Source organism: Erigeron canadensis, chromosome 5, assembly GCF_010389155.1.
Source record: "Erigeron canadensis isolate Cc75 chromosome 5, C_canadensis_v1, whole genome shotgun sequence".
In the NCBI taxonomy this organism is placed as follows: domain Eukaryota; kingdom Viridiplantae; phylum Streptophyta; class Magnoliopsida; order Asterales; family Asteraceae; genus Erigeron; species Erigeron canadensis.
The window spans coordinates 40,861,777-40,889,340 of record NC_057765.1 but is presented as its reverse complement, the minus strand read 5'-3'; the positions used below and the strand labels follow the sequence as shown (position 1 = coordinate 40,889,340).

At 35.5% G+C, this 27,564-nt stretch overlaps 3 long non-coding RNA genes across 4 annotated transcripts; all 3 read right to left on the bottom strand.

The window, feature by feature from the left end:
- Positions 1–6,041: 6,041 nt before the first annotated feature.
- Positions 6,042–10,487, bottom strand: LOC122600391. 2 transcript variants are annotated; one of them, XR_006324042.1, is made up of 12 exons: positions 10,293–10,487; positions 10,166–10,209; positions 9,624–9,716; positions 9,222–9,387; positions 9,020–9,076; positions 8,512–8,539; positions 8,359–8,434; positions 7,773–8,044; positions 7,551–7,609; positions 7,180–7,466; positions 6,859–6,928; positions 6,042–6,371 (listed from the first exon to the last, which is right to left on the bottom strand). It is a non-coding gene; the product is annotated as an uncharacterized LOC122600391 (long non-coding RNA). The 2 variants fall into 2 exon arrangements; XR_006324043.1 differs by lacking the exons at positions 8,359–8,434; positions 8,512–8,539; positions 9,020–9,076; ... (2 more) ...; positions 10,166–10,209; positions 10,293–10,487 and having other exon boundaries at positions 7,752–7,782.
- A 2,002-nt stretch (positions 10,488–12,489) lies between these two features.
- On the bottom strand, positions 12,490–15,153 carry LOC122602398. Its single transcript, XR_006324245.1, has 5 exons — positions 15,089–15,153; positions 14,840–14,948; positions 14,240–14,303; positions 13,948–14,110; positions 12,490–12,762 (listed from the first exon to the last, which is right to left on the bottom strand). It is a non-coding gene; the product is annotated as an uncharacterized LOC122602398 (long non-coding RNA).
- A 1,131-nt stretch (positions 15,154–16,284) lies between these two features.
- Positions 16,285–16,833, bottom strand: LOC122598964. Its single transcript, XR_006323806.1, has 3 exons — positions 16,744–16,833; positions 16,552–16,660; positions 16,285–16,367 (listed from the first exon to the last, which is right to left on the bottom strand). It is a non-coding gene; the product is annotated as an uncharacterized LOC122598964 (long non-coding RNA).
- Positions 16,834–27,564: the final 10,731 nt, after the last annotated feature.

Sequence of the window (27,564 nt, the reverse complement as noted above, 5' to 3'; positions counted from 1 at the left end):
GACTTCGAATTCCTGAGCGATGGGTCCTAACCGCTCAGCTTTTATACTGTCTTTCGATCTCAAGCCGAACTCTTGGCCTTTGATCACAAGTTGCCTCAAGTCTGTACGATTTGCCTCCTTAATAGATAAGATTTTGACTCGTTCTTTTCTGCTCAGCGCGTCGGCTACTACATTCGCCTTCCGGGATGATACTTGATTTCACAGTCATAGTCATTCAGCAATTCCACCCAACGCCTCTGTCTCATGTTCAGTTCTTTCTGGTTGAATACGTGCTGCAAGCTCTTGTGATCGGTAAAGATAGTACACTTGGTTCCGTATAAGTAGTGCCTCCAAATCTTCAAAGCGAACACAACTGCCCCAAGTTCTAGGTCGTGGGTGGTATAGTTCTTTTCGTGCACTTTGAGTTGTCTGGATGCATAGGCGATCACCTTGCTTCTTTGCATCAGTACACAGCCTAGACCTTGATGTGAGGCGTCACAGTACACCACAAAGTCTTCAGTGCCATCAGGTAAAGTTAGGACAGGTGCGTTACACAGTTTGTCCTTTAAGGTTTGGAATGCTTGTTCTTGCTGATCACCCCAAATGAAATCTCGAGTCTTTTGCGTCAATTGTGTCAAGGGTAGTGCGATCTTAGAAAAATTTTCGATGAAACGACGATAATAACCAGCTAATCCGAGGAAACTACGAACTTCAGTGGGAGTTATCGGGGCCTCCCATTTCTTGATGGCTTCAACCTTGGTCGGATCAACATGAATGCCCTCCTCGTTTACAATGTGACCTAAGAACTGTACTTGGCGAAGCCAGAATTCGCACTTTGAAAATTTGGCATATAACTCTTCTTTTCGTAGGAGTTGAAGAACAGAGCGTAAGTGTTGCTCATGGTCGGTCTTGTTTCGGGAGTAAACGAGAATATCGTCAATGAACACGATCACAAATTTGTCTAAGAATGGACGACAGACACGATTCATCAAGTCCATGAAAATAGCTGGAGCATTAGTCAGACCAAATGGCATAACGAGGAACTCGTAATGACCATAGCGAGTACGAAAAGCTGTCTTTGGGACATCACTATCTTGAACACGAATCTGGTGATAGCCCGATCGTAGATCGATCTTAGAAAAGTACGAGGCACCTTGCAATTGATCAAATAGTCGTCTATGCGAGGCAAAGGATACCGGTTCTTGATGGTTAGTTTGTTCAGTTCTCGATAATCTATGCACATTCTCATTGAGCCATCTTTCTTTTTAACGAACAAGATCGGTGCACCCCAAGGGGATGAACTGGGACGGATAAAGCCTTTGCTCACGAGTTCTTGTAATTGATTGGACAGTTCTTGCATTTCAGGAGGAGCTAGACGATATGGTGCTTTAGCGACAGGTGCTGCACCGGGAACAAGATCAATATTGAACTCGACTTGTCTCACAGGTGGTACACCTGGTAAATCGTCAGGAAAGACATCTGGAAAGTCCCGTACAATGGGGATGTCTTGAACTTTAAGTTCTTTAGCACTTTTGTCGATGACATGAGCTAAGTACACGAGATGGTCTTTCTTGTCTAAGTACTTGCGGAATTTCATGGCTGAGACGATCTTTAGCTCGTTCGTGGACTTATCGCCTTGCACTATCAGGATCTCACTGTTCTGGAGTGGTATATGAACTGTTTTCTCATGGCAACAAATAGTCGCGTGGTGTTTGGATAGCCAGTCCATTCCCACGATGATATCAAAACTACTAAGTTCAACAGGAATTAGGTCAATCGTAAAAGTCTTGTCTACTAAGACCAAGGAGCAGTCTAGAGCAATTTCATTAGTGCCATACCGTTGGCCATTAGCGTACTCTATCACATACTTATCATTTAGTCTGCCAGTGTTCATGTCAGTATTAGCTTTAAAGTCTAATGCAACAAAGCTACGTTCAGCACCGGAGTCAAATAGTGTTGAAGCGTAATGATCGTTCAGAAGAAAAGTACCTGTCACAACCCGTGGGTTCTGACGAGCTTCTTCAGCGTTCAGAGCGAAAACTCGAGCGTTAGCAGGGCCCTGTCGGTTTTGCTGATGCTGGCGGTTCTGGTTCTGCTGTCTTGGTCCGCGTGGATGAGCATCGCGCTGAACATGGGCGTTCCGAATCTGATTCTGATTTCTTTGAACTGGTGCAGGAGGTGGTGGAGGAAGTCTGTCATTCCTCATCTGAAGATTTCTGTTCACTGGCGGCGGGTTAGCTCTGATCATGTTTGTCGACACGACATTGCAGTATCTAGCCAAGTGCCCAATGCCTTGGCACTTGTAACAGGTGGGACAAGCACCAGTGTGGTGAAGATAGCACTGGGAACACTTAGGAGCGGTTCCAGAATACCTAGGCGGCTCAGGTGCTGTTGTCACAGCATAATTCTTCAAAATCTTCCCCTTCTTACTTGGGGGCTCAACTTTCTTCTCAACAACCTCTTCAGCTTTTCTCTTTCCTTTCTCCTCACTCTCCAACACATCTCCGGATCTGATGATGTCCTTGGTCAAAGTCTTAGCCAATACAGTGGCTCTGGACATAGTCTTAGGACCCTTGCTAGTGAGAGCACGACGAACTTCTGGGATCAAACCCCAGATAAAGCGATCAATCTTCTTCTCCTCAGTAGATGCTAGATGTGGTACAAGTCTGGCAAGCTCGTTGAACCTTAAGATATACTTCTCAATCTCCATTCCCTTCATCTTTAAGTCCCAAAACTCCTGCTCTAACTCTTGCAATGCATCCTTGGTGCAGAACTCAGCTCTCATCATCTTCTGGAGTTCTTCCCAAGTGTGAGCATATGCAGCCTTTCTGCCATCAGTAGAAACAACGCCAGTCCACCATGACCTGGCAGCACCATCGAACTGACTAGTGGCATGCTCAACCATCTTCTCCTCTGCAGTCTCTGTGTGATATAAAGCCTCCTCCATGTTCTCAAACCACATCAACAACTCCGAAGCTCCCTTTTCTCCGGTGTAAACTGGGGGTTTGCACTGAGTGAAGGTTCTGAATGAACAACCTCTGTTGCGGGTAACTCTGCCCTCAGCAGCAACTTTGGTGTTAATCTGACTGGCACCTTCAGAATCACTGTGCACTACTTGGTTCTGCTCTTGTTCTTCCTGCGTCTTCTTGGTGCCTTCAGTCAACGGGATCGCTAACATCTGAGCGACTTGAGTAGCAATGTTGGGTATCATCGCATTCATGCGGTTGGTGATAAGATCTGCCACATCTTCCAGAGTAAAGTTGATAGTAGTATTAGGTTGAGGCTCGGGCTCAACGACGGTCTCGGCAGTGGGTACGACTCTTGGCTTTCTCCCTCTCTTAGGTGGCATTCTTCCTTATGCCCCTAAAAGACAGAAATAAGAAATTGATTACGATTCATATACAATGATCATTGATAGCACGTTATAAAAATAAGAACAGTCGTCGGTCGTACGTCAAGGACCTATAATCGTATAAGCTCTAAGGCCTATAGATGATGTACTAGTACGTAAGTCTTTCAAGCACGGATGAACCCGAAGAGAACAAATGAACATGAACGATATTGAACAAAGTTCCTAATTGAGCTCTAAGAATTGGATGACACCCTCAATAACGCACCTTGAGGTCCTAGGTGCCTTTATCTTAGTTATATGTAGTTGATCAGGTTACATATAATTATGATAAAAGTACCTACTATTCAAACCGGTCATCAAAGGATCACCTCAGAGTGGAATCAAGTTATAGCTCAAGTTTTCCTTAGGGAAAAACTCGGTGTTCACTATAACCATGGGCTCTGATACCAACTGTAACACCCCGCTAAAGCGGAATATACGGGATGCACAGACAAGTACAAATGCACACAGTACAAGTTCAACACAGCCATTAAGATTAATCAAAGATCAGGAGAACAAAGTCATAACGAATCATAATTAAGTCTAGATCAGAAGTACGAATGTTATTACAGAATATAACTGAATCAAAATAGTCAAATTCATGGGACAGAACAATTGTCTCATAGAACAGTACTTGAGCTAGAATAGTAATAAGGCCTTCGTAGCTCCAGGACTTGTATGCACGAACCGTCACCAAAAGGATGAGCTTAGAACGGAAGACTCTTATGCTAAATATCTAGTACCTAGCCTGAAAAGCATGTAAGTTCAAAGGTCAACTACGAAAGTAGTTGGTGAGATTCACATAAAGTACTTTATAAATATACATAGTACGGGTATGTATAAAAGTCAAGTCATATAGTCTGTACGGCTGTCAAATGTACCTTGCTGTAATAACAATAGTTTAGAATCTGTAATGTACTTAATATGTATGTCTATTATTACTGCTAATCCGCTTGGCCATAACGAGCTATGATAAATCAGGGAACTCATGCAATCAGAAAGTATATGAGTACGAACTAGGTCAGAACTGGTGACCAGAGCATGTGATCAGAACAAGTGATCAATAAGTCTAGGTAATATGCATTCTCCTGTCCTGAGGAGAATGAGGATGGGCCTACCCTAACAGCGCTGTCCATAATACCTACGGTCCATTCCCAGAACAGGTGGGAGATGAATTGATAGCAGTAAGTCTTAGGTCTCATACATAGACAATAAGTACATACAAGAATGTATTCAAGATCCTGCCCATTCAAGATCTAGAACACACATTTAGAAAATAAGTATCATAACGTAAATAGTCTGTCTGTACATAGTCTGTCTGAAAATAGTCTGTACATAAATAGTCTGTCTGTCTTAAGATAGTACGTAGTACAGTCAAGAAAATATATATATAAGTCTGTATATATATATAAGTACAAAATAGTTTTCATGCTTTTCAGTCCCCGATAAAGAACTTTAAAAATGTACGAAAGGGGAAATAAGTGAACTCACAGTGATCTGGTACAATATATAGAACTAGTACAGTGAACAAGTACAAAGATAGATAAGTATATCTATCGGGATCCAATTACGCCTTGCCGAACTCCTATGCACATAATAACCATATAGAAGTACACGTATTAGTCTAAGTGATTATTCAAATCACAAATGTCCTTGGTGAACTGATGATTTGGTCCTTTGAACATTTTGACTCAAAATAGTTTTAACTGAACTTCACGTACATGAACTGAACGAAAGTGAGCCTTAAGTCTGTTTGAACTGAACTTGAACGAATTTAGACTTTAAATTCGTTGGACTGAACTGAACGAATTTAGACTTTAAATTCGTTGGTCTAAACTGAACGAATTTAGACTTTAAATTCGTTGGACTGAACTGAACGAAGTTAGACATTAAGTTCGTTGGACTGAACAGAACGAAGTTAGACATTAAGTTCGTTGGACTGAACAGAACGAAGTTAGACATTAAGTTCGTTTAGCTAATTTCGTTTTGAACAAGATAAATTCGTTTGATGCAGCAGGCATACGGACATAACACTGAACTTAACAAAATCACGAGTTTTGAAGATTAAGACATGTTACGACCCAAATTTGATCACCAAAACAGTTACTAGACTTATTTAAACATAAACCCATTGTTCTTTAACACGTTTTTGACATCAAAAACGACCAAATCATCAAGAACATATAGTTGAAAAGTTTGAACTTAATTTGATCAAAATCACAAAATACGTTGTTGTTACCTCAAAGTCGGTTTCAGAAATATGTTTAGATGACTACAAGGAAGCTAATGATATCAACGATTCGATCTAACAATCACGAAATCAAAGAATTTCTTATGTGTGTGTTTCTTGGTGTGGTGAGTGTGTGGAGGTGATGAAGGTGGTGAAGAATAGAAATCTTTTTGGGTTTACACTTCTTTTTATACCTTACCATAAAAGTGAAATTTCACAACTACAAGGACCATTTTGCAATTAAATTGAGCTGAGCTCTTTTACGATCTTTTGATATTTGTGAACCGAACTTACTATATTATTGAATATAATCACAAACTCGTCGTTCAATATTAATATTTAGATCAATTTGAAGTTCACATAAGCACATAATGAACATCTAAAGTACGTCTATAACTCACATAAATTAGACTGTCTGACCGATTTAGTGGCATATGTACATTTTCAAGGACTTAAATAAAACATTTCTGGGACGGTTGTTACAATCCTCAGTTAATCCATTAACTTGTAATAAAGCACAAATACACAAAGTTTATACAAAATATGCAGAGCTAAAGATAGCGCATTATGACACTTCAAGGTCAATTACTAACTGAGTAGGCTGAACCAACTTGCCTCTAAAACTCATGGTCATACAAAATAGATTCGTCACCACTTGTACGATAAAATGGCAGTCCAAGCCTTCCAATGAAACGTGCCAACTTATTGCAACTTGCATTTCTTCCGACTTCCTTCACAAAGTACCATGGTCCATGGATGATTTATTAACACCTGAGTTAAAGAAAAGAAGGAAACTGAATGAAGTACACATACTGATGATACCTGGTGTCCAGCATGCCCATCATCGACTGAATACATGGATGTTTTTAATACCCGAATGGCGTTAGCTTGGTCATCTTGGCATCTTTATTACATAAAATGTATTTAACTCAACTTAGTCATAACATTGGAGACTAACATAGGTAAGAAAAATGCAAAGATTAACCAGCAAAGGAAAAAAAAAACAATCACCATTGCTAATGCTTGAAAAGTTTCAAAGTGTAAAAAATATTGATCCAAATAAATATACACAAACTTTGATTTACTGTAAGATTGATCCAAATAAATACATAAAACAGAAGACATCTAATTGACATGCTAAAACTTCCCAACTACAATTCGTTCGAAATATTGGCAATTTTTAATCTGCATGAATACAGAATGTATATTTGAAATTTGGAATCTTGGAACGGCTAAAAGAATAGTATTAGAATCTTACCTCAATTTCTTGAAATAGCGATTACTACTTGGCACTTAAAATTGCAGCCGATCCTCAGCATCTCAAAGCTCTATTACAAAGAAGACAACTATTACACATCTAAATGCTATCTATGATTATACTTGACGAGACCCAGTTTAGATTGTACAGCTATACTAAAATATTGCCCATTTTGAACTTGTGCCCAACCTCCTTTTAGTGACATTAAACAAATAATGCACAAAGATCATCTCGTTATTTTATTCACATGTAAAAATTCATGGCAGGTTAAATAAGAACGTCATCCGTTATAGAAGAGCGAAAAAGAGATCATAGACTTACTTGTCGGGCCCTGCACCAAGATGAGATAAGTGAGGCAAATCCGGGAGCAAAATGACACCCACTATGTTGTTTCCTGCCACTGTAACCTCAAGGTGGTATGTGTGGTATGACTTCATTCCAAATCTTCCAAATAATATTCGTAATTACCTCCTCCTCTCATGCAACTTCGAAATACTCTGATTTAGTTCTAAATACTTTCTTATTATACATTCGACACGATATATAAGACTTTGTCAAGTCTTCTTCAAGTATCAAAATTGTACCAAGTACGACACTATCCATGAGCTCTACAAAACACGGTTATATCCATAATCAGAATGTTTGAAGACCTGTATACTTGTTCATTTTAGAATGTAGGGTAATGAGTATACCTCCTTTGGGGTCATTAGGTTCTTGAATCTCTTCATTGATATATAGTCGAGATCCATCCCTGTGCATTTGAACAGTGAGAACATACTGAATTATACACAGTAAAAGGTTTCAAATAATAAAACATATAAATAAAAGTAAATCTAGACATCAATTTGAAGAGCAGCAAGCATGGTATAATTTCTTTATAAAAATTATTATACATAAAGCTTTCAAATATTTACTTCCTCATCCATCGACCCATTAACCAACGCACCAGACCTTATTTATATTGCACCTGTAATTTGATTTCTAAAATAAGTACCATGGGTAGAGATTTTAAGAATGAAGTCAAGATACCAAGCAGAGTCAATCATCAGATATTAAAAACACAAACATTTAACTAATTGAGGGAACCTTTTCAAAAATCTATAGTATTATCAATTTAATGTGCTTATTGATATCAACCGCAACTATATATCTATCTTCCACTTCTTTTGCATCAAATCTCATGCATCTGACATCATCATGATAATATTATAAGGAATTATTAAAGAAAACATGTAAGACAATAGCTCAAATGATTGAAGTTAAAATCATACTAAAGTTTCTTTTGCCTCGGCCAAATGGTCATTCTCAAACGGGACAATGACAATAAGTACATTAACTACACTGAATCCAAAATGTACTGATATGAACGAATTAAATTCACCCTTGTTTTACCCATTACCCAACCCATCCATCTTTGAGATTCAGTTTATAAGAATACAGTCTATTAGATAAGAAAAAAGAAGCTGAAAATAAAGAGAATAAAAATTCAGTGGTGTAGACCTGAAGCTTTGACAACTCAAACGCAACTTCGGCTTCCCATTTCTAATTCCCTAACACATTATAACAATTAGAAAACCTGCAAATTATCATAACTAAAACAAATTATCATACTAAAAATACATATTATCATGCATGCAAACTTTGAAAACTTACATTTTCCTCATCGTGTTCACCCCAATACCTATTAAAAAAATAGGAAAAGACAAAAAAAAATAAAAAAAAAATAAATAACGACGAGCATGAGCTTGTTTAACATGAATCCCAATTTCAAAGATACTAAATTCTAAAACCAAAACTATTACAAAAAAAACCCCTAATTTCATGATGAATCTGATGATGGTGATAAATCAAATCTAGAGTTTTTGTTGTTTCCTGTTCAAAATCATAAAAGAAAGTAAAATAAGAAAATATTCTTTGTCTGTATTCTTTTTAGTGGTTCTCTCTCTCTATTAGGTCGAAAAAACAATTTTCCATCTACCAATTTCAGAATTTACAAACCGTAAAACAAAAACTCAAATATCATATACAAATTGAAGGTTGGTATTCTTGCAAAAAGATAACTTAATTAAACAACACTCTATATAAATAAAAGTCTATAATTTAAAAATAACATTGATGAAATATACCTCAACATTGACCTGTTGAATCTTAAATCCAATACCTCTTGTTCAATTTAAGTCATAAAGTGAGCAGTCAAATATAAAAAAGTGTCAATTTTCTGCAAAATCCAAAAAATACAATCACAAAGGATTTATATATTAAATCACATACAACCAATGAAAGTATTATATATATATATATATATATATATATGTATAAACTAAGTTGCAAATATATATAGAAAATATAGAACCAAGATGAACCTGTGATCAAGTTATGTAACTTAGGCATGGATTCTTTATCATAAAACCCGCCGTAGAAATAATGAAAAAGTGGAAAATGAATAGAGAGAAAGCATGGACAGAAAAAGGAGGAAAGATGTGAGACATCTCTTATGTAGTCTATATCATGATAATCCATATCTACTTCCTGCAACAAATTGTAAACCGAAAAAAATTAGCATTCACATGTTCATAGATTCAAGCAAGATCTACAATACTCATATAAGGAAAAAACCTTGAATTAAAGCTTAACTCATATACAAATATTGATGCCTGTATTTCGATATCCGGTATGATTCTCTAACATGAATATCTTAAAATTTGTCAATAAAATGAAAGAAAAAAATAAATCCATCAAAATTAATGATAAAAAAACTCAAATACCTCCTAAAGTATAATCGGTTCCATCTTTTTAATGTATCTTTACTATCATCCATCTTCATTTTCCAAGCTATCATCGATCAACAAAAATAGGATCTGCACTTTCAAAGAACAATCATATTATTCAAATTGGAAAATAAATTATTCAAATTAAACATATCTAGCTTTTGACTCACATATAACACCATCCTCATATTTAAAACAATAATATTAAAATCATTAAGTATCATCAACACTAAAAATCTTCAAAACCCATGTATATAATCACATAAAGAAGATGAAAAAAACTGGAAAATCTATATATAAAACTATAAAAAAAAATTGCCAGCTCATTGTACTTAGTTCAAGATTTGATGTCTATCACCTCTAACTATAATAACTAAATACTTACACAAAATGTCAAAACTCATGTATATAATCACACTAAGGATAAGTATTCATTGAAGCATTTTATCAAACACTTAATATGCATAAGAAATATGAATTTAATTTACCAAAGATACTATATTTAGTCCTACAAAAATTAAAAAACTTTAAAAACTTACCTTTTGAGAATCGTTTTCATCAAAATCTTGTAGTTTCAAAAACCCTAAATATAAAAAAATGCTTAATGTAGTTGGAGAAATAAGAAAAAAAATTACATATAAATATAAAAAAAAAATAGATGCTCACCTCATTTTATATCTTCAGCTTTATTCTGGAGCATCCACAACACATGCTTGTTGGAAAAAAAAAAGAATTCCAAGCTCATCCATACAATTCGAAAAGCGGAAAAGAAGAAGCAACAGCAACAACAAAAACAAAGGTGATTTTCAAACTTGAATTTCAAATACCCTTATTTTGATATATTTCACATACCCCGAGTTTAATAGATTAGCATCAAACCTAACATAAGAAAAAGTGATATATGTAGAAGAAAAAGGTATGGAGGAAGGAATGGATTTTGATTTCTTGTTTAGGGAGAAATATATGAATTCTTGGTTGGAGTGAAATATTTTGAATATTGTATTTTGAATATTGAAAGAGGAAACGTATGAAGGAAGGAGTCAGGAGTCAGGAGCTAGCTTTTTATTCCTGGCATGTTACTACAAAACCAATGTTGTAGTACATAATAGTCAAACAAAAAGAAACTACATGCTAAACACATAATTAGAACCAAACTAAAGCCTTAACTAAGCTGCTAACCAAAACATGATGTCATTAAAAGTGTACTTAAGCTAAAGTGGCCTATCTAATTTATTGACAACACTATTTTCTTAGGTAAGCCTCTAATCTCATTTAGTAGTATTAGAAGATACCTTCACAGAAGGACGGTTGTGAAAAAACGAATAAGACTCATAGACGGTATCCTATTTGAAAAATGATTGGGTGGAAACAAATTTTTACTAACAAAGTTTACAAACATGTATGAATGGAGAGTAAACAAAAAGATGTAAATGGTTGATAAGTTATTAAATCAATTGTGCATTATTATAATAAAAGTTTGAAGTTTAATATTATTTTTTCAAAGACAAAAAAGCTACAAGTTACAAATATTTTCTTAAATTATAGTTTATGAATTGAAGATAAAGATGTACATAGCTACAACTATAAATAAAATTTTAAATATATACTTTATGAATTTAAAGTATTATTCAAAGCTGTGATTATCCCTCCGAAACGGGTTTAAGATATAGCTAGTGATAAAGATATTTACGAAGGTTTCTACTTGTAATATAACGATTATAGTGTCCGCGCGTTGCGACGGCTAGAATGTGAGGACAATATTAAAGGGAGGCGGTGGAGAAGGAGGGCGGCAGAAGAGGGTGATTGAACATTGATGAGAGCGTGTAATGATTAGAGTCTTAGAGAATAAGAAAAAGAGAGTATATAATGGTTTTATGTTTAAGTAAGGGTATAAAGGTATTATGAGAATACTGAAAAAAATGTTTAATTTTTAAAAATAAAAATGTCAATATGCTTTATAGAGGAGTATAGATAATACAGTTTTAACCTCATTAATACCTTTTTCCCTGATTTCGTGTTCTGTTTTGTCCTGGACAACAAATCAGCCCTAAAGCATGTTTGCGTTTTCCTCTTATGATTTTTTCATACACCCTCTTTCGGTTTTAGACACTATGATAACTGATAGAAACTAGTGTATTAAGAGATAAAAGGATAAATGATAAACGATAAATGCTGAACATCAACCAAACTTGCATATGATTAACAGCAGTTTGTGTATATATTAAGTGTACTGTCAGTATTCAATTGTCACTCATTTTCAACATAAAAAGAGACTTGATGAGTCGATGATGTATATGCTGTTATTGAAAAAACTAACATCTGATCAAATGGATACTGGAAAACTATATATTACCACAAAAGGAGTATAATAGAACCAGCTAATACTTGCTACAAGTGTAACTATTTTTACAACTAATGAAGAAAAGTATAGTGTTGGCCTAATGAAGAAAAATACTATTCTTACAACTACGTAACTAGACCATTATTCCAAGTGATACCGCGTCTAATAACCTACATTCACATACTTATAGGTAGTGACATTTACAGCTGCATTTCTTCATAATTGTACCATTTTAAGCAATAAATTGTGCTGTACCAGATCATGTAACATGTAAACTTGCTCCATCCTGGTAACCGAACTTACAAACTATCAGCACCTTAAGGGACTGAAATTGCAAAAATATGGAATATATTTACATGTCTAATGACTTGAGAGACAAAATTGTTTGGCATACAGGTTAGGGTGTTTAAGTCATTGCCAATATTCAAGAGTGTGAATAATCTCAGCATATCAGGTTTCCCACACAAAAATGCTTCTTTCAGCCGTATAACATACACAATGAAAATGTAGACTACTAGACTGTAAACAGTTAGAAAGGAACATATATTGTAACATAGCATGTCATTATAAGAGTTATAGTTGGCACAGAAAGAAAGATAAAAGGGTAGTTTGCTACAATTTTTTCCCAATTTCCCTACATCCAGATGATGTCATACACTTCAAAAAAAACACAATGAAACAAAACCGAAAGCTAGTATTTTATTTTTTGGGAAGGGGTAGAATGAGAGGGTCCCATAGCAGAAAGCTCCATGCCTTGATCCGGCTCTTATCACAGTGATGGTAATTCAGATAGCCCTTCAAAAAACAGTACCCATTAGTGTTGGAAATCAGAAATAAATCTATGGATAACATAGAAGAAAAAACCAGAATGTTATTATTGATAATCAAAAGTGGAATACTAAAAGTATAGTAAGAGAATTGACAGATAACTTTTTGACCACTTCTAAAATAAAACAAACACACAACTATTTAAAGCAAAGTGCCTAACAACTTTCCAGGACTAAGTATCCCGAGCTCCCTTAAATTTCATGCCAATCACCCAGTTTCTAATGTTTGATTATGAACGATTCTTTTTGCTTGAATTGCTGACTTTTCAAATCAATCTTCGATCAACATTTTTCCCCTGAATATTGACTTCATCTTGCAAATCTTCCATCCCGATCAAGCTTCTCATTTCACAGAACTTCACACGAGGCAACGCTTTGGTTAACGTATTAGCCTTCCGAAGCTCACCACTAACATGCTCCACTTGAATCATCTCATGTTCAACACATTCTCGTATAAAATGGAACTTTTTATCTATGTGTGACTCCACCCGTGGAATACCAAATTGTTCATTAGAGCTAATAGCTGGTTTATCAACAGACCAGTTACATCACTAACCGCATTTTCCAGCCACATAGCTTGATATGCCGTCTCGGTCGCAGCCATAAACTCGGATTCGCAAGAACCAAGTGCTACTGTACCTTACGTTGATATATCACTCACTTCTACTTTATTTTCCTTCCTGTCACTCGGTACAAATTTTCTTTTGTTTAATCGCTGAGATTCTTTGATGTTGAAGTTTCTCTTACATCCTCTTTATCAGACGAAAAGCCAAACTCCATCTGGTTTTGGTGACCCGACAAGTTTTTATCAACACAAGACAATATCAGCAAAAATAGCATCATGTGATGTGTGTTTGGAGGTTTTAGATTTATCCTTTTGAGCTAAAGGTCTAACTGACGGAATTGGTAGTTTTCTTTTGGAATTTACTTCGCTTTTCCTTGGCATCATTTTTCGAATCGTCTTTGGACCCACGGAACATCAAATGACTTGCAGGCTTGACTGAATACTTTGGCACATAATGTGTGCTAACATCCATGAAATTTTGTTTCTTCCCCGGCTTAGGAACACCAAACACCACTCTCGACCTGTCCTGTATACTGCTCTTCATTGTTCGATGAGTTTTAAAATTATTTTCATTCTTAGAGCTTTTACCTATATCAAATGAACTTTCTTGAACAGATGAAGGGAATACACTTGCATCTTGATGTCTCCCTGCCTCAACAAGATCGATAACAATACTCGAATCTTTACCTTTTTCTTTACTTTCCAAAATACAGTCACCAAACTTTTGTCGCTTTTCATGAGGTGTTTCATCCTGTATAATTCGTTAAAAGGGGTGAGAAACCAGACAGTCAATAACTTTCTTGAACAGATGAAGGGAGTACACTTGCATCTTGATGTCTCCCTGCCTCAACAAGATCGATAACAATACTCGAATCTTTACCTTTTTCTTTACTTTCCAAAATACAGTCACCAAACTTTTCTCACTTTTCATGAGGTGTTTCATCCTGTATAATTCGTTAAAAGGGGTGAGAAACCAGACAGTCAATTAACACTTATTAAATTAGGGGATGTTTGGAAGTGTGATTGGGAACTGATTATGAGATATCACAATCTGAAAAACAGTTGTATTATAGATGGTGCATGACATGGTCTCTGTTATGCGAAATTTTAAGTTGTAATTACAAACATTCATCCAGTATGATGATTCAAAACATGACTATATGAGCATTTAAAATTTTATCAATTAAAAACATTATTATGTAGAACCTATCCGTTAATAAAACTTATAAAAACATGTCTTTTGGTATCCCAATCATTTTCAGCATCAGTAGTAATGAAAATGTGGGTAAAAAGTTCGGCTGCATGCCAGCATAAGTAACCTAACAGCTTTCAGAAAGTCATATTTGTATATTCAAATTGACTATTTGTTAAGTAATCAAATAAAGATAATCACAATCACTAAAGACTTACAATTTCAAATCGAGATAAACAGCTTCATAACGCAAATCCAAACACCCCATAATGCACAGATTAAACTAACCTCAGAAGAACGCCCTCTTTTCAAACTAGACCACTCAATCCATTTGCCATCCTTCCAGATAGAGTTGGCCTGACATGCCACGACCTAACAACCGACATCTTTTCTTGAGCTGCAACAAAAATTGTTACAATTAATGTTACCGAGAGTTCTCCTCCTTTACCCCTCAAAAAATAATGTTACGATCTGGCCATATGCCAAAGTTTTAGCACAAGCTTTTAGAGAAATGTTAAGTCAAATTCATATACGTACCAGGAAATCGAACAGTTAATGGAGTTAAATCAATCCTATTTGTCTCCACAACAACTGCTTTGCACCAGCTACAAAAAGATGTTGTGGTAGTATTTAGTAGGCATTCATTAAAAACATTTAATGGACATAAATTTTGGGAGCTGGATTTTACACTTAATATATTACTTCGTTCACGGAAACAATAGTGAAGAGACAATTGTGCCCTTATTTAATACGTGTATTTAGTCACCTGGCTGTCATATGAAATGGGATTAAAAATAAATCATCGATTGTTACAAACAGGACGAAACAAACTCATCATCAGATAATTCACCATTCACCTATCTTTGATGTCTTCAATATGATATTATATCCCTATGCTCAGACCTCACTCACCTAATTTAATCTGTTATCAATTATCTATCATCACCATCATCATCCTTTCCTTGCCACCATCTTCTTTCTTTATTACCATTTGACCAAAGACATATCCTACGTGTGGGTTCTATTTTGATGAGACTAAAAGGTTAATCATCGGAAAAAAGAGAAATTAAAGACATAGATCGATCAATATGTAACGAAAGGTTGATAAAAACTCCGATGTCGCCATCGACAGTGGGCATGTAGGTTGGTTGTCTCCGGTGGTTACGATGAAATAGCATTGACTGCTATCTTTTTTTTTCTTTGTTTGTTTTTTTATACGTTGTTACTGTAAAGATTTTATCAAATAAAAGAAGAAGAGTCTATAGGAGAAAGAAGATAAACAGATAATGAAGGAAGATGAATGAAAAAAATTGTAAAAACAAACCGATAAAAATTGTGGGTTCGGGGATATATCTTGTGGGTTTGAACGTGTAAGGGAATAGAAATAACCAAAAAGGGCATAATTGTCATTGTCTTTTACAATTCCTTGAACAAATAAAAAACTTCCGTGAAAAAATCACTAGCCATAACTTTTTGTGAACACGTCATTCTATATATATATATATATATATATATATTTGTCATTTAAGCCTCATACATAAGAGCAATATAAATGGGTTGTAGAACTGTTTGTACTCATCAGAATACACTAAGGCATGACAAATTATAGTGCAAGGCATTCTACAGAGTTCTTACCGATCTTGTAACCACACATCAACTTGATCCCCACTACACCAGGCATAATCTGAAATGGCTGTTCTACCTCTTTTTCTAGTGCGTTCGACCCTCACTGTTGTCATGGGATGCGCAATGCGTATCCTGGGTGCCTCACTGGCTTCAGCTTCAAGTGGAACCTACTCCTTCAATGTTCCTGACCCTAGAGAAGAATATAGCATGACTGTAACAAAAAATGAGGTGTTATAGTAAGACATTCCAGTCAATTTACAACAGTCTGCCTAAATTTTCTCAACATTTTTGTTTCCCAAAAATTACTAACAGGGAACATGGAAACTGAATATCACACCATCTAACCAATCTATACAATCTTTGTACCATCTTACCATCATCGGATTGGATTTCAGTGTAACAGACAAATGCTTTTCCATCCTTCAGAGTAAGTACATTTGCTGCGAACCAGGCACCTTTGATCTTGTCGTCATCTTTATAAACCTATAGCACAGGCAAATAGATCAACAAAAACGCAAGAGCTTCACAAGAACCATTGTTGATCTAGGTAAAAACATATTTATTACCTCAACAAAGCAGCCTTCTCTGATGATGTTCTCTTTCAAAGTCCCTGATGTACCTTGAGGCATGTTGTGGTTAACATCAGAAGTGCTGCCAGATGCAAACTCTGATCCAGAAATTACCTCAACCATTTTGGACAAGCCAGGACCTTTATGACCACTTACTACACTTTTCCATTTTCAATGCTAGTACTTGTACCTGAAATGCCATCGATCAATATCATCCGCTTCTTGGTTATGTCACCAGGACCCTCTTGCAGTGATACACCATGTTTGAAAGACTGAAACTCTTTGCCATTAGCAGCAGTTTCAACCCTCTGTTGATCAATATAACCCTGCTGATTAGATAAATGAGTCTTCCAGTAACCCTCAGGACCAGCTTCAACCAACTCTCTTATAGTCAGGGGATTACCCATCGAAACAATTTTCCCAGCTTGTGACACGGCTTCTGCAGCCAGCTCAGCAACTTTTACAACGGCATCCAAGTTTTCAGCATGTTTTGAAGCAGCAGAAGCAGCTACAATTCTCCGATGAGCAGCTTCTCTGGCAGCGGAGGGACTGAATTAGCTTTATCATGTAAAATTATGGTTCTTTCAGTCCTACTTGATCGGAATACTTCATCAGCCATTAACTTTGCCTGTTCTGCCACATTTGATACAATTTTGGGCCACTTTCGCAACAGATGAAGCAGCTGCTATCGAGACAGCTGAAGACGCTAGCTTTGCTTCATCATCTGAAACCAAACCAGAACTCTTTTGTGTTTCCAACTGACTCCATAAACTTTGGCAGTGAGCTGCATCTACTGCCTGTACTTTGGACGACTCAATTTTGCTTTCAATATCCTTTGTTGTCACAATCTTTTCCATATTTTGGTCACCACGACTGAGTTCACCGTGATTGCTTTTAGATATGACGGGTAAAGGTGTTGATAAGGAAGCTGATGTTGAAGAATGATTAGTAACCAGGAGTCCCTGAGTTTGTCTGAGTCTAAGCAAGAAACGAGATTTGGTTGTAGCCTTCCGTTACGAGGGGCCCACGACAAATGAGTTACAGGTGCAGATAGTGATGCAACCTCTGCTTGACTAGAAGAAACCTTTTTCCTCTTTCGACATTTTAAATCACTTGAAGGCTCACCTGATGACACCATCACCTTCTCCACGTTGGCTACAGAAGACGGCCCAGAAGAAACAGTTGAACCAGTACTGGGGTCCACAGGGATCCCGGGATTACCTGGAACACCTGATTCTTTGACAGTGGTTAATTTTACAGACTCTGTTATAGGCAATGCAGATAGACGGGAACCAAAAGGAGTAACAGGTAATGAAGAAACCCATTGACCAGAGTGTGGGCCCTGAGTGGCCAGGATGGATTATGTCCAACAATACTCTGCACATGCGGAGACTGGTATGGATGTAGCGGAGAAAGTGCTGAGCGGTAATCAAGAAAATGACTTCTTGGCATTGCTTTCGACTGCAAATCATCATACGGGGTAGAAACATTCCAAAGTGGGGATGAAACGGGAATCATAGGACTAACGATTGGCGAAGAAATAACTTTGCTTTGGACAGAACCAACTTTTATTCCTTCTTCAGAATCTCTGTTTCCTGAAACTTCAAAAGATTGATTGAGTTCAGATATAAACAAAAAAAGGGAGCTTCAAAGAGTTAATAATAGCATTAAGTACCCGATCGCGATTGCCTAGGGGTACCAAGGTGGTTGGCTTTGGACTTCTGGCAATGTATCCTTTCTAGACATGCATGCCAAGCACCCTCCCACAGAGTCCTCCCACCATCTGTAAACACATGTAAAAACAATAATATGAGATCTGATCTTTTCCACCCGACTTTTTTTACTGAAATATCTGGTTCACTTGATTAGAGGGAAGTGTTAATGAGACTGACCAGATTGCCCGAATGCATAGATTTGTTGCTAAAATATCGGTATTGATCATTTTGTTCCGGGAGGAATAGCCTCTCATCTAGAATTCCAGCGGTTTTCTGGTGCAACGGCTCCTGTACTCATCAGAATACACTAGGCATGACAAATTATAGTGTAAGGCATTCTGTAGAGATCTTACTGATCTTAGAATCACACATCAGCTCAATATCCGCTACCCCAGGCATAATCTGTAATGGTTGTTCTACCTCTCTTTCTAGTGCGCGGAAACCAAATATTACACCATCTAACCAATTCATATAATCTTTGTATCATTTTACAATCATCAGATTGGATTTCAGTGTAACAAACAAATGCATTCCCAGCCTTCAGAGTAAGTAAATTTGCAGCGAACCAGGCACCTTTGATTTTGTCATCATCTTTAAAAACCTATAACACAGACAAATAGATTGATAAAAGTGCAAGAGCTTCACAAGAACCATCGTTGCTCTAAGCAGAAACATTTATATTACCTCAACATCTTTGATGATGTTCTCTTTCCAAGTCCCTGATGTACCTTGAGGCCTGTTATGGTCAACATCATAAGTGCTAACAGATGCAAACTCTGATCCAGAAATTACCTCAACCGATTTGGACAAGTCAGGACCTTTATGACCACTCGGCTATGTCACCGGGACCCTCATACAGTGATACACTATGTTCAAAGTTTGAAACTCTTTACCATTAGCAGCAGTTTCAAACTCAATACTCCATTATTGAAATAAATCCTGTTGGTTAAATAACGGAGTCTTCCAATAACCCTCAGGACCAGCTTTGACCAACTCTCTTATAGGCAAAAGATTACCCATTGCAACAGTTTTCCCAGCTTGTGGCACTGCTTATGCAGCCAACTCAGCAGCTTTTACAATAGCATCTAGGTTTTCAGCATGTTTTGAAGCAGCAGAAGCCGCTTCAATTCTGTGGCGAGGAGCTTCTTTGGTAGCGGAAATAGCTGAATTAGCTTTATCATTTAGAATTACATTGCTTTCAATCCTACTTGATCGGAATACTTCACCAGCCATTAAATTTGAGTGTTCTGCAACGTTTGATGCAATTTTGGCAGCAGCTGCTAGTCTGCTACCACTTTAGCAACAGAAGCAGCAGCTGCTATCAAGACAACTGAAGATGCTAGCTTTGCTTCATCATCTGAAACCAAACCAGCACTCTGTTCGTATTTCCAGCTTACTCCATAAACTTTGACAGTGACTGACTACAGCTGCATCTACTGCTTGTACTTCCGACTCCTCAATTTTGCCCTCCATATCCTTTGTTGTTACAATCTTCTCCATGTTTTGGTCACCATGACTAAGTTCACCATGATTACTTTTAGATATGATGGATTGATGGGAAGAGCTGTTGATAAGAGCGCTGATGTTGAAGAATGACTAGTAACAACCAGAGGAGATCCTGAATTTGTCTGAGTTTGAGCAGGAAACCAGATTTGGTTGTAACCTTCTGTACAAGGGGCCCACAACAAATGTGTTGCATGTGCAGATAGTGATGCAACCACTACTTGACTAGTAAAAACCTTTTTCCTCTTCCGGCTTTTTTAATCATTTGAAGGCTGACCAGATGTGACCATAACCTTCTTCATGTTAGATACGGAGGAAGGCCCAGAAGACACAGTTGAACCAGCATTAGGGTCCAAAGGAATCCAGGGATTACCTGGAACACTTGATTCTTTGACAGTGGTTAGTTTTACAGACTCCGTTATATGCAATGAGGATATATGGGCGCTAAAAGAAGTAACAGGTGAAAAAGAAACCCATTGACCATGAAGTGGGCACTGAAATGGCCAAGATGGATGATGTCCAACAATACACTGCACATGTGGAGATTGATAAGGAAGTAGCAGAGAAAGTGCTAGGCGATAATCAAGGAATGACTTCTTGGCATTGCACTAGAGTGCAAACCATCATATGGGGTAGAAACATTCCAAAGAGAGGATGAACCGGGATCATGGGACTAACAGTTGGTAAATTAATAACTTTGCTTTGGGCAGGATCTCTGTTTCCTAAACCTTCAAAAGATTGATTGAGTTCAGATATAAACCACAAGAAGAAGTATAAGGGAGCTTCAACAAATTAATAGCATTTAGTACTGGATGGTGATTGCATGGGGGTACATAGGTTGTTGGCTTTGGACTTGTGGCAATGAATCCTTTCTAGACAAGCATGCCAAGCACCCTACCACAGAGTCCTCCCTAAACACATGTGACAACAATAATATGAGATCTGATCTTTTCCAGCTAACTTTTTTTACTGAAACATCTTATTCATTTGATTAATGAAAAGTGTTAATGAGACTGACAGATTGCCCAAATGCAGCAATCACATCAGGCTCTTCAGGTGGCACTTCAAATCTGAAACGGTCAGACGGAGAGAACTTCAAATCTGCATGATTAACGGCAAGCTCATGATTAACGGCAAGCTTAGATGGACCAGCTAAATCAACGGTTGTCTGTTGGTCACTCGAGGTAAGTGAAAATCAATCGAGTAATCAGAAAGCATTACCAAGAATGAATTTGATTGTAATTATATTTAGTATCATATACTGAAATTGTAAATCAGAAATAATATCCTTGCATGTCTCGGCCAGTTAAAGAAGTTAACTTGAAGGGTATTGGGTCAATATTATACTCTAGTCAAGGGGGATTACTAGAAGTACCAAAGCAAGGGACAATTGTGGCATGTCTTATGTGTAAGATACTTGGCAGGGAGTTGAAAATTGGGTTTAAAATGATTCTTAAAAGTTAGTATAAACTCTGGTTGATTAAATGGTACAAATGTTTATGAAAATATTTTTTTATACGTTTTAGTACTACTGTGAGAGTCATAGGAGAAAGGAAACCTATTTATCGCTTGAAATGAAAAAGATATAGTACATGTGCCTAAGTGTTTGTGTGTCGGCGAGAGTGGTGGTGACCATATAATGATGGAATCAGGAACCTATATCTTTTTGTATGTTTAGTTGTTAACCTGAAGCCCTAAATGTTACACATAGATCACGACTAATAGTTTATCATGGTATAAGAAGCATTTCAGACAACCAAGATAAAATAACCTGTTTACATTTACATGTCAGCCACTAAAGCTCGTCTTAACACCCAAACATACAATCGCAACATAACTAACCTCACTGGAAATATCACCACCTCTCACCAACATACGCACACGCATATAAAAGCAAACAGGCACACACTCCCGACCATACAATGTTTGCAGCAGTTCAAAATGAAACAATGTTATCCTCATTTCAAACCTCCGGCGGCATTTCTTTTTCCCTACTACCTGTCAACCTATCTCACTCGCTCAATTCCATTACCAAATACTTGTACATAACAAGGTTCAAGAAAACAAAATTCCGCACTACTGTTTCAAAAATATTTTAATCCAAACAACCTCAAACAACAAATACTTATTAGTAGATGATATATGCACAACAACAATGAGCCATATACAACATCTTACATCCTATGCTTCAATGAGTTTTACGCCATGAAATAGAAAGACTTTGCTAACCGTATTCCTAAGGGCTATCATAAAATTGTTGTACATGACAGTTAATATTTTACAATAATAACTTTAAAGCAACAAACTTGGTCACTTTTACAACAACAATAAAAGGAAAACATATACAAAAACAACAACTGTACCCAATCCCTGAGCGGGGTATGGGGAGGTGAGCTGTAGACAGTTTTACCCCTACCGAAAGATAGAGAGACTGCTTCCATAAGGACCTCCAGCCAGAAAAGTCGTAAAAGGGTAAAGTGTAAATACTTGTCTGTCGAGAACATGAAAAGACGATACACCTGTCGAAAACATATACTAATAGTTAATCAATTAACAAGTGAGTAAAAAAAAAGAAAGTTGGTATAACTACCTCGCTCCATTCGTTGAAAGAATCCACCCCTATAATTACAAATTTAGGGTTCCAAAAAACAAAGAAAAAGTTTTTTTTGCAGAATCAAAGAAACCCGAATCGCTTCACAATAGTCGACGTATTGAAATTGAAGTGATTTAATGATTCATTATTGTAAATTTCCTTCGTTTGATTCCAAAACTGCGAGTCAATTTGATTCCCGAATCGCAGTTTTGGACGAAGTCCTTCGTTTGTTCAGTACCACCCGGCCACGTTAGCGACGATGTACTAGAAGTCAAATACGAGGAAAATGGACGAAGATACGTGGCACGGTCAAAACAATAATGAATGTTGACTTCTTATATAAAGTCATGTTTTCATTTGCTCAAAAAATATTCAAAGTTTTTGAATGATGATATCAATATTCGGAATTTTAGTTATACCGGGATGAAAAAAATTTTCGGTTTTATCGGTATTATCAGTAATACCAGAAATATCGGTCGCTATGACTGTTTTTAATTTATTATATTTTTTTGTGTAAAATTCTTACAAAACTTGTTACAATTTAACAAAAAATACTCAAAATGCAATTATAATTTACTCAAAAATAATACCAAATATATATTTTATAACAAAATATAAGTTTTAAAGTTCACAAATAACAAAAAAATAACATTAAAGTATCATAAAAATAATTTGTTTTTAAAATCAAATTTTATTTTTTTAAAATAACGGAAATACCGGTATGGTAATACCGGAAAATACCGGACGGTATTGAATAGTGAAAATACCACAAAAATACCAGACTTAAAATACCGGCGTGATCTCCGGTACCGATAATACCAACCGGTATTTAAAACATTGGATCATATTATGGAACGAAGGATAGCTCCCGCGATAAAGTCGAACGAAGATGGAGACCCCGCATATATGTATACTCTATTTCCAAATGCAAACTATCAACATCAATTTTTACTAGCAGTTTACTCGCGTAATGTAGTGGTTTTTGTATCGACGATGGTGTGATGGTGTAGGACGATTGTGGTGTTAGTAGCGCCATCAAGTGATGTTAGATAATTGATGTAAAAGGTTAATGTATATATTTTAAAAGAAAAAGGGTTTATATTGTTATAAACTCATTAAGGGTATTTTTGACATTTTCTCCAATGTAACTTTCAACTTGAGGGTTATTTTCATTATTGTACAGGGGGTTTCCATCTAATTATCTTTTTTTTTCTTTTTTTTTTTAATATAGATAGATTAAACTACATACATGTATTTATAAATTATGAATGAAATTGACACTATTCCACACAAAACTAATACCTAAATTGATCACAAACATAATATGGTGCTTTTCAGTGACATATGTCATATGTTACTATATAATATATGTATTCAGTAACACTTATAACTTGTGATAATTATGTACATAAATTTAAGTGGCATGAAAATTTATATGTCCACTATACACGATCAAAATTTGTGTTATTTAAAGTTTTTTTTTTAAGTATTTCTGCCATTTCTCTTAATTATTCAATTTTTTTTTCTTATTTTCTCAAGTATCCTTTCATTCAGTGTCACTTTTTATTAACCCTAAGTCCTTAATATTTCATTTCTCATCAACAATCACCAATTTCATCTTTGTTATTCTCTATTCTAGTTAACAACAAGGTGATTCTCTCTTTAATTTTGTTTTCTTAGTTATTTTTCTTTAAACTACTACGTCAACCATGGTGCATGATTAGCAAAACTTCACCGAAGATGTCAAACTAATCAACTTACCTCGTCGTGTATCGCATGGGTCTTCACTATAGTATCATTATTAAGTGATTACTTTAATTATATTTAATATGAAAAAGAAAATAATTATAATTATAATGATTATTACTTATTAGTTGTTACCATGGTCACATAGGCTAAACAAAAAGTGAGATAGAAAGACTGTCAAACCCGTATTAAATCCGTTTTCATTTGTACCCCGCGGGGAATCAATGTTCCAAATGACCAACTTGGGTCACCTACTTTTCCTTTGACCAAGTGTTGTTTTAAACAAAATAGTTATTTTTACGGCAAAAAACTTAAAATTTTTTTTTTCCTTTTACTTTATTATGTATATATTTTACATAAAACACCTTTTATATATTTTCTAACTTTCTTTTGCTTATTTACCTTTTAAAAAAATGTTTCTCAAAAACTGCAACAACCTGTTTAACACCGACTATCGTTATTAGCTTCCAAACAACCCAAATCAACATCCCGTTCAACTTGACAAAAACGATTCAAACTTGCTTAACAACATGACATTTTACTATTGTATATATAAATTTAAGTGTTTTTCATTAGACACTAGTAATGAAAATGGACATAAGAGAACCTTGTAAAATAAAAACTTTGACTATGAGAAAAAATAATGAGATCCTTATAAATGAACTTACCGACTAATAATGAAAATGGACATATGTTTAAAAAGAATATTAACATAATATAAAATAGCCTTTTGGAAAATAAAACTAACAATAAAAATAATCTTGTAAAAACATTTAAAAAATAATATTAATATTTATGTAATCATGAACTTAAATATAATACAAATATAATAATAGTTGTCAAGTTAAAATGGATATATATATATTGTTGAAATTGTGTAAATTTTCGTATACCTGACTAACCGTATGTTTTTGGATTCTTTGAACCCGTAGGGTCATACACAACCATAAAGCTACGGAATGATATTTGATCATTTACACATTTAATTAAATAGTATTTAATTAAATTATCCATCTATAAATAAACGCAACTTAATTAACGATAAATGGATTAACCGACAAATATTAATTATAGAAATTAATTAAAGTTTACTTTAAGTTTAATTAATTAAAAGGGTTAACGGGTCGGATAATTAATTAGTTAATAATCTAATTTAATTAGTAATGCATTAATTAAATATATGGAAAGTCCGGTTCATCCCCTCTAAGGCCTCATGGCCGAAAATCTAGTAAGGCATTGGAGGTAGGGATCGAAATTCCCTTAGGGGAATTAAAGGGTTTTAGTTTCGTAATCTTATTAGGAAACTATGCATATATAAACCCCTAAAATCCTCATTAATTATTGCACATTCTCAAAAACCCTAAAAACACACACAAAGGAATTCTCTCCTTTGTGTGGTTTGATCCTCGCCAAAGAAAAACAACAAAACCCTAAAATTGTTTTAGGTTTAATTATTTAGGTTTTTAATTGAAAACCTAAATTAGTTTTTACAAAAGGTTTCTTGCCTTTTGTGGTTTGATTAGGATTTCGAATTCCTCATCCTTGGAGAAGTTCAAATTCGATATAAAGATTTTGATAAATATCATATATATTTTTAAATAATTCGTTTCGTGTTAGGCATTTATAACCAGCAAGATAAAGATTTTGATTTTCATTCATATGTCATGTATTAAACTATTTTCTCATATAATCTGTACATACAAATTGTATTCCAACATTTAAATATCATAAACAAGTATTTAAATTATATTTTGATAAATAACCAATTATTCATGTGAGCAGCTAAGTTGGCGGCAACCATGCAAATTTATCTTTCAGTAAAATAGCTTTGTCAAATTCATCTTCTTACATGTATCTAGTGTTATAAGATATAAAGATTTTGTAGAAACATATTTTTATATCTTTGTAAACTTCTTTAACTTTTTATGGCTATGAACAAGATGAAATTCCAATTATTCATTAGCTTTCATGTTCAATTATTTGTATAATCGGGATTAGTCGGGATTGGTATCGTACTAGTTCAAATGGGACCTGGATCGATACTCACTTTTGGTCAAATTCGGGATCGGTACCATAAGTACCAAGACCGGTACGAGACGGTACTAGTCCCGTGCCCATCCCTATGACTAGAGCCGGCAATCTTAGCCCAAACTTATAAAATTGGGTCATTTTGGGTAATATTCATAATCAATTGGGTGACTTTGGGCGATCCTTATAATGGAACGGTTGAGAATGGATGATTCTATTTTACATTCAAATTTGAAACGGGTCAAAATGGGTGAAAGGTTGGAAGAGTTCGGTTTGATGTTCACCCATATATCCATATAGAAAGAATGAATTACTTTGCTACTATTCACGACCACCACCTACCTCCACCTTTGTAGTCACAAGCACCCTCTCACCACCGGCGTTATTTACGATAGATAATTAGAGACAGAGAAAACGATGTTGGAGTACGAAGGAGAAAGTGATGATTACCGGGAGTAATGACATCGGTGACGGAGATTTCAAGGCCGGCGACGGAGATCTAATGGCCGTTGACGGAGAAAGTAATTTTGGAGTGCGACAAAAAAACCATGGATGTCAAATAATAAAGTCATGAAATCATGGATGAGAAACCATTTATACGGATGATGAGAATTAGAAAGTGATATGAATGTCATGGGAAAGTGGAGCTTTCTTCGGCAACTATTATTGGATTTAAAATATATAGATGAGAGAGACAATATCACTTTTATACAGAGTACTATTTTGCACCCCTCACCTAACATACTATAAATTATAAATTATACTGTATTATCTTATAAATTATATACATCTCTATATTATGTTAGACTAACGTTAAAAAAAATAAATAAATTAGACATATATATTATAAAATATATAAAATTATGAATTATAATTATAAATCATACCATAAACAGTAAATATTATAAAAAATAATTGTATAATTAACTTATTTTTACATTGACCTGTATTGACCGGGGTCCATTTCGACCCGAACCCAATTGATTTATTTTATAAATGACCCATATTGACCCGTCACCCAACTTGATCCGACCTGTACATTTTGCCACCTTTATCTATGACCAATAATCAACTTAAAATATTAAAAATTTGACATGGTAAATCTTTTTCTTTAATTTTATGGTTTAATTATTTCAAATGTCACCCTTTTATAATAAGTTTCATATTTAGGGACATTTATCATTATTATGAAATAATTTCAGTCCATAATTTGAAGGCTCGGAAGGTAAGCTT